The 7,979-nt window shown below is 48.9% G+C and overlaps 1 long non-coding RNA gene across 1 annotated transcript; it reads right to left on the bottom strand.

Annotated features, from left to right (window-relative positions):
• Positions 1–543: 543 nt before the first annotated feature.
• LOC130854571 (uncharacterized) lies at positions 544–3,773 on the bottom strand. The gene is made up of 3 exons (XR_009054042.1): positions 3,469–3,773; positions 3,054–3,256; positions 544–1,172 (listed from the first exon to the last, which is right to left on the bottom strand). It is a non-coding gene; the product is annotated as an uncharacterized LOC130854571 (long non-coding RNA).
• Positions 3,774–7,979: the final 4,206 nt, after the last annotated feature.

Raw genomic sequence — 7,979 nt, 5'->3', positions numbered from 1 at the left:
CTCATCATTTCCTAGCCTGGCCATCACGCCTTTTCAGGGATACCTGCGGTCCTCGTGCTGCCAGGTGAGTCCTTCGGCCCCTCCCCGTCCTGGGCCTGGTTCCTTGCAGTCAGCTTCAGGTATCTGCCGACTCCAGGAACTCCTCAGGGCAGCTCCCAGCTGCATCCTTCCTGACTTCCTTCCTCCTTGGCCCCAGTGTCCTTGGCCGCCCTCTCTTGCCCTCTTGTGATCCAGGTCACAAGGCTCTTTTCCTTCATCCTGGCCTAGCTGCCAATCAGTACTCACCCACGTGAGCACAAGCAAAAGACTGCAGGAGGTGATAGTGTCCAGGTTTTCCACAGACGTCGTGCCTGTTGGGTGCTGGAGCCATCCCCCACCCGCTCTGATGGCTCAGGAAGTCTCCAGCTCCATGCTGTGACTCTCATCCCCGCACCCTCCTCCCACTCCCCCTGCTGCAGGCTGCTTCCCTCACCCAGGAAAAGTCGACTGAGGTCAGTCATGTCATTCTGCACCACCCAGGAGTCCCTGGAATCACAGCTCCTACCCTCCCAGCTGGCTTTCAGCACATGGACGCCTTCTCTGGCCACATCGCCCCCCCCACCCCCTGCCCCCAGGGATGACAGGCACCAGGAGAGGCTGGCCTGGGGGCAGGCTATGAACACCTGGGAACCTTTCAAGCCTTGGGGTAATATCCATGCAAAGAGTTAGATTTGATTTTTCCTTCTTGAGCCTTTTTTCAACTGATTGGAAGCAAAAAGGGAAAATGTGGCTCCTTATCCCTTACCCAGAATTTTAAGCCAAAGTAATTTACAGATCCCACTTTTCAGCTCAAACTTGATTCAAATCTCCTGTACCCCCCACTGCAGGATCAGAACCACCAGCGGCCAACCAGCTCGTGTGACCTGGAGCAATGTCCTCTGAGCCAACTCCCTCTCTGACAGTCCTTAGAAGGTGACAGCCCCTGCCCTCCCTGCCCGTTCCCATCTACCCGGCAATCCTGCAAATGGTGGCAGAAATCCTGCATTGGGGATGCCAATCAGACACTCCTAGAAAGGGACACCATGGGAAATATGTCCAGCCCAGTCCCAGAGGCAGGCAGAATGGTGCAGGCTCCCTGAAGGTAGGCCATCTTCAAATTCCCAGTTCTGTGTTGCTTGTTGAGTGTAGGGAAGCTGAGAAACGAGGAGGAGAGAAGACGGAAATCGTTAGTCCCAAGACTCTCTCGTTCTCCTGAGGGGAGTGAAAAATGGTGCGATCTTTCAGGGCACCCTTGGCAATGCCAATCAAAGTCTTTCATAAACAGGCAGGACTAATTTATGGTTAAAATAAGTGATCAAAGGGCAATTACCTCTGGGGTTGGGGGTAGAGTGACTGGGATGGGGCATGAGGGAACGTTCTGGAGCGATAAGATTAAATGTATACGTTTTGCCTTGAAAGAAAAAAAGAGCTATAAACAAATATCGGGGCTTCCCAGGTGGCGCAGTTGTTAAGAATCCGCTTGCCAATGCAGGAGACAAGGGTCCGAGCCCTGGTCCAGGAAGATCCCACACACCACAGAGCAACTAAGCCCACGTGCCACAGCTACTGAACCTGTGCTCTAGAGCCCACAAGCCACAACTATTGAGCCCACGTGCCACAACTACTGAAGCCTGTGCGCCTAGAGCCCATGCTTCGCAACAAGAGAAGCCACTGCAATGAGAAACCCGCGCACCACAACAGAGTATCTCCTGCTTTCCACAACTAGAGAAAGCCTGGGCACAGCAACGAAGACCCAATGCAGCAAATTAATTAATTAATTAAAACAAATATTAAACTCTGCAGCAGCACTGTCCAACAGAACATTCTCAGTGAAGGAAATTGTTCTGCGTCTGTGCTGTCATCGGTCACTGTGGCTATGGAGCTCCTGACACCGGGCCGCTGAATTAGATGCTGTGACACGCAGGTTCTCCTGGACCCTCTCAGCCCTGCAGGGTGAACTTCTCATCAGAGACAAAGGTGGCTGTAGATAGAGTGGGTAAGGGACTCACCCAGACCAGAGAGACGACCAAGGGCAGAAAGCTCTGAATCTCCCAATACTGAGGTGTAGTCCTGTTTCCCTCACATCCCAGAGGGAGAGAAAAGCCTTAGAGCTGGGGGTAAGGACAGACCTGGAGGATGGAAAAGGCCCAGGAGTCTCCACAAGATGCCAGAGGCGCTGAAGGCCCAGCTTAGAGAGGACAAACTTCTTTCTGAAGTGGACAACCTTTGGTTTAACAATGGCAATGTTCTAGTCCATTCTGACACTTTATTTTTTATAAATTTATTTATTGGCTGCATTGGGTCTTTGTTGCTGCACATAGACCTTCTCTAGTTGCAGAGAGCAGGGGCTACTCTTCATTGTGGTGTGGGTTCCTCATTTCAGTGGCTTCTCTTGTTGCGGGGCACAGGCTGTAGGCGCGTGGGCTTCAGTAGTCGTGGCACATGGGCTCAATAGTTGTGGCACACGGGCTTAGTTGCTCCGTGGCATGTGGGATCTTCCTGGAGCAGGGCTCGAACTCATGTCCCCTGCACTGGCAGGCAGATTCTTAACCACTGCACCACCTAGGAAGTCCAGTTCTGACACTTTAAATGTGTAAAAGCGGTGGCACATACAGAGTCTCTCATTCCATCCTCAGAACTTGGAAAACAGCCTGCCTTCCCTCTCTCCCTCCCTCTCTTCCTTCCTACCATCCATCCACGTGGTGGCCGCAAATAAGATGTAGGAGTAAAAAGTTTAGACTCTGGAGTCAGAGTGCCAGCGTTGCATTCTGATTTATCAAGCACACGACTCTGTGACACGGCTTTGTAAGTGACAAGGTTAGTACTGGAGTTTGGCCAGGGTCCGTTCAGAAGCCCAGAGGACAGCAGAGTCCTGACAAGTCAGAGCTAGAGCTGTCCAAACCCCACAGGACGGGGAGGATGGGGTCACCGGTGGGCCCTTCTCCCTCCGAGCAAGCACCTGAGCTGCGTTTTGCACTCGGCCCTGAGGTGTTTGCCCTTAGAGAGGGAGTCCCTTCGGCTCCTGAGTCTCCCACCTGAAAACTGTCCTCTTCCTGACATCACTCGACTGGAGTGATGAATCACTGGGCCCGTCACCACCGTGTTTAATGAGCCACCTCCTGCTGCCCAGCGGACAGCATGCTGAGCCCGTCTGGAGGCTGCAGGCAGGCGGCAGCCTTACAGGGTCCAATTAACATAGGGAAAAGGGGCTTCTGGGCTCTCCTGTATTCCCACCGACCTGTCAGGATGAAAGATGGAAAATCAATCGCTCGTAAGCCGTGGGTGTCGTTAGTCGTGTGTGTGTGTGTGTGTGTGTGTGTGAGAGAGAGAGAGGTACTTTACATCACACTTACGAGCTAATTTGAGTTTTACAAAGCCTTAAAGGAGGGAGCATTTTTTATTCCTATTTTTTGAGATGAGAATTGAGTAAGAAGGGGCTAAATGACCTACCCAGCTCAGCTGTATTCAGTCTTGCTGTATGCTACTAGCATCCCATCAATTACGACATGCCTGGAAAGTTCCCTGAAAGCACCACCTTTAATCAGAAAAGGGCATGCTGAAGTCACAGCCAGGTGTGTCTGTCCGACAGGGTCCTCCTGCCTTCACGTCCCTTGGCCCCAGACCCAGGCATCGCCATCGCGCCAGTCCTCTGGAGCACCTCTCTCGGTTGATGGATGGCACACTTAGGTCTAGGGAGCAGGCATTACAGAGACCCCCACTGTGCTGAGCACTGAGCCTGGGGCAGGATGGGAGGGGGTGGAGGCGTGGGGATATAAAGACACACAAGATGCAGGGGCTGGCTTCCAGAAGGTAATAGGCACCTAGGACCTTAGACACCAGGGCTCCAGACTGAGCTATCATTCATGTCCACAGCAGAGAACAATTTGTTGATATTTGACCTGCAAAGATAACGCTTTGTAAGTTTAAGTGAGATTCTGTCTTAATTATGGTAATAGCTATCATTGTGGAGCACCTCCTGCTTGCCAGACCCTGTGCTAAGTGCCTTATATAGCACAGCCTCAATTAAGCCTCATCTGAATTGACAGAACCTTGTGAAACAGACACTGCTATCATCACCGTCTTACACATGAGGAGCTTGATGCCTGCCAGAGAGCCACCCAGCTTGGCTCGTAGGTGGTGGAGCCAGGATTTGAACCCAGACAGTGCAATTCCAGAGCCTCATGCTGGGCTGTCCGTGTAGGTCTCACACTATAAAAGACCTTTTCCTGAGCCTGTGTGCATCTAACACATGTATGGAAATTCAAGGAACATTTCATTTAAAACCTATGTGATTAGTTTTAGCCATGAAGGTGTAAAGTACCTCTTCATCAGTTTACTAATCCCCTGCTTATGCCCAAATGAACACTTTGGCCACATTTTTGTCCATAGGGGTGACATAAACAAAACAAATCGTTGTCTGAGCACACAGGGGTCCCAGGCTGTCCTCCAGGTCCTGAACTTCATTGTTTCATTTCGTAGTCAGTTCAGAGGACCGCTAGGCTGGATATCACCTCATACCCGGAACATATTACCTAGTGTAGGGGGCACTGGGGCTTGAAAATAGGGCTCTGTCCTTTAGCAGCCTGTGTCCTGGGGTATTCACTTTATGTCCTTGCAGCCTACTCTAACCTGTCAAATAAGCTCTAGAGCCCTGCCCTGCCCTCAGCACAGCAGAGATGACACTGCTGATAACAGTGACCTGGTAACAGATAAGCATCACTGACTGGTCACCCACTAAGTGCCAGGCACTTCCTGCCTTATCTAATTTGGTTCACAGAGCACCCCTGGAAGGTAGGTACTATAACAAACTGCGTATTATAGATGGGGAAGCTGAGGCCCAGAGGAATAAGTGATTTGTACAGACTTAGATAACTAGTAAGCGGCATGCCCATGTTCATTCTATACAAGGCCTTGCTCTTGAACCACTGCCAGGTCTGTGGGCGCCCTGCAGAGCTCTGCAGGAGGTAAGGGCCCAGCAGGAAACACATCCCAGCCCCCAGCACCTGGTCTCAGCGAGCAGCCTGGGTTCCTGCCTAATCCTGTCCTCTTGGTCTTAGGCTGACTCATTCAGAGCTATAGAAGAATCCACCTCCTCCCGCTTTAAGAGGCCACCTCTGCCTGATGCTCCCCATCCCAGGGAACAATATGCACTCCTGGATTCGGCAGCCAGCTTGTGCAGTTCTCAGCGCAGGGTAGGTGTCTGGTGAATGTTGATACGGGAGCCCATTAACCTTCCGCTCCTGTGGCAGTGGAATCCTGCTGCTGGTGGTGCCTGGCGGCCCCAACAGATGCTGCTTCTCCAAGCGCCAGGGCAGGATGTCTCGGCATTTCCCAACTACCTCTGGCAGGTCTGTGCAACCGCCTGAAACCAAGCAAGTCCTGAAACACATCAGACAGATAGATTGTGGAGCTGCCACTGGTAGTAACTTATTAAAGATTTGCTTCCTCAGGGATTCAGAGACCCCGGTCCCCAGCCCTCAGCCAATTCTCATCCTCCTTTAACCATCCTCACCCCAAACACCCTTGTAAGTGCATATATGTAGTGCCAGGTCCTGTTCTAAATGCTTGACACGTATTAAACTCATTCATTCTCACAATCACCTTTGACCATTAGGCTAGGTTTGCTGGGAAAGGCGCTGGTTTATATTACTGTATTATATTATCACATAGTATCACATCATATCCCATCATATTGTTGAATCGGTAAAACAATTTTGTGGTCAAAAATACAAAAGAGATAAAAGGATATGTCAGCCCATAACCAGGGTGAGCTACCCTGCAACAGCTTTTAAATGGGGACTAGAATGGGCCTCTGCTTTCTGCCTGTAGCCTGGCCAGCTCTGCACTGACTCCCAGCTGTGACCCAGAGCAGAGCCAGAGGCTGGCGGCCCTTGGGACAGGCTGGTGGAGCCTGGGCTAAGCTGATGTTTCCCAAACTTGGATCTTCCCAGGACTTCTGTCTCAATTTTTGTCCCATTCACCTTATACCTCTACTACGTGAATCCTTTACTTAAGAATTATATTAGTTCACTTTAATTGAAATAATTTTTCAAGGAAAGAGTATCACTGTTCCAAAGGAGACAGTACGGAGTAGCTGCTAAGAACATGGGCTCGGCCCTTTCCTCCCTGTGACTCTCTGGGTATTTGCTAAAATTCCCTGAACCTGTATCTGAAAAATGGGAGGTTCTAGGACCTCTCTCATAGGATTGTTGGTGAGGACCAATTCACTACACTGCTTGGAACCTGGCAAGTGTTAGCTACTACTTAGGAGATGACTGCAAAAACAAACATGAGGAAAAGCAAACAACATATTAAATATTAACCAGACACTGCCTGCCTGAAACCCAGTTTTCTCTTTGTCAGAGCTAGATGAACAAAGGTTAGAGCAGTTTTGAAAACTTATAAACACCAAACAAGACTTTCTTCTTAATGTGGTCAGGAGTACTGACAGCTGAAAAGGAAACAACCATCTCACCTTGTGGGCACTGTTATCATAGCCATTCCTGTGTTCAATCTAGAACCATCTTGTGTACTACCTGTATCACTCGGTCCACACTCTGGGAAGGGCTGGAACAAGTAGTAATTTCCTGGGGGTGGGGGGAGGTGTACGTCTCTAGCAGAGAGATTTGCTGATTCTCCCAGCTCATCTTCCACCCCCACCCCTGCTGGGGCTTGCCTGTCTTCCCCAGGTGGAATTACTATGCCTAATGAGAGCTGTTGTTTGTGGGGGAGTGTTGCTTACGTGAACAGTCTAGAGGCAAGAAAAAGGGTTGAGATCTGCGAGTGAAGGGGCACCTGAGCCAATTTAGCCGCTTGGTATTAAGATGGAACCTGCAGCTGTTCCTTACTGAGTTCACCAACTCACTGAAAAACTCAGGCAGATGATGGTAAAACCAAGACAAACCATGATTAGCTTAAATTGGACAAGGCAGTAGATGACATTAAGGAACCAGTGTTAATATAGCTGGGTATGATGATTTCATGGTTATGCTTTTTTTTAAAGTCCATAGCTATTAGGAAAAATCAGTAATGTCTTTGTCCTTTTTCCCTTTTCGTCAATTTTGATTTTGTATATTTGAGGCTATGTTATTAAATGCAAATAAATTTGAACTGCTTCAGTTTTCTGATTCATTTGCCTTCTACATGGAGTTTAACTAAATATTTAAAAAGAATAACACTGATCTTTACAAATTTTTCCAAATACTAGGAAAATAAAAAAGAAACACAATCCAACTCACATTATGAGGCCTATAGAATATCGATACCAAAACTGACGGAAAAACTGTATGAGAAAGGAAACCTACAGGCCAAATCCTGTTCTTGATATTTAATATTTTATTAATGCAAAATTAATTAATAAAATATTAGCAAGTTAATTTCAACAGTCTATAAAAAGTATCTGGGACTTCCTAGGTGGCGCAGTGGTTAAGAATCCACCTGCCAATGCAGGGGACATGGGTTCGAGCCCTGCTCTGGGAAGATTCTATGTGCCACAGAGCAACTAAGCCCATGTGCCACAACTATTGAGCCTGTGTTCTAGAGCCCGGGAGCCACAACTATTGAGCCCATGTGCCACAACTATTGAAGCCCATGCGCCTAGAGCCCATGCTCCACAACAAGAGAAGCCACTACAGTGAGGAGCCCCTGCACCACAATGAAGAGTAGCTCCGGCTAGCATCAATTAGAGAAATCCCATGTGCAGCAAAAAAGACACAATGCAGCCAATAAATAAAATAAATTAATTTTTTAAATTTTTTAAAATTATTTTTTGGGGGTACACCAAGTTCAATCATCTGTTTTTATACACATATCCCCATATTCCCTCCCTCCCTCAACTCCCCCCCCACCCTCCCTCGAGTCCCCCCCACCCTCTCCGTCCCAGTCCTCTAAGGCATCTTCCATCCTCGAGTTGGACTCCCTTTGTTATACAACAACTTCCCACTGGCTATCTATTTAACAGT

Source organism: Hippopotamus amphibius, chromosome 5 (assembly GCF_030028045.1).
Source record: "Hippopotamus amphibius kiboko isolate mHipAmp2 chromosome 5, mHipAmp2.hap2, whole genome shotgun sequence".
Lineage (NCBI taxonomy): Eukaryota > Metazoa > Chordata > Mammalia > Artiodactyla > Hippopotamidae > Hippopotamus > Hippopotamus amphibius.
This window is presented reverse-complemented; position numbering and strand designations above follow the sequence as displayed.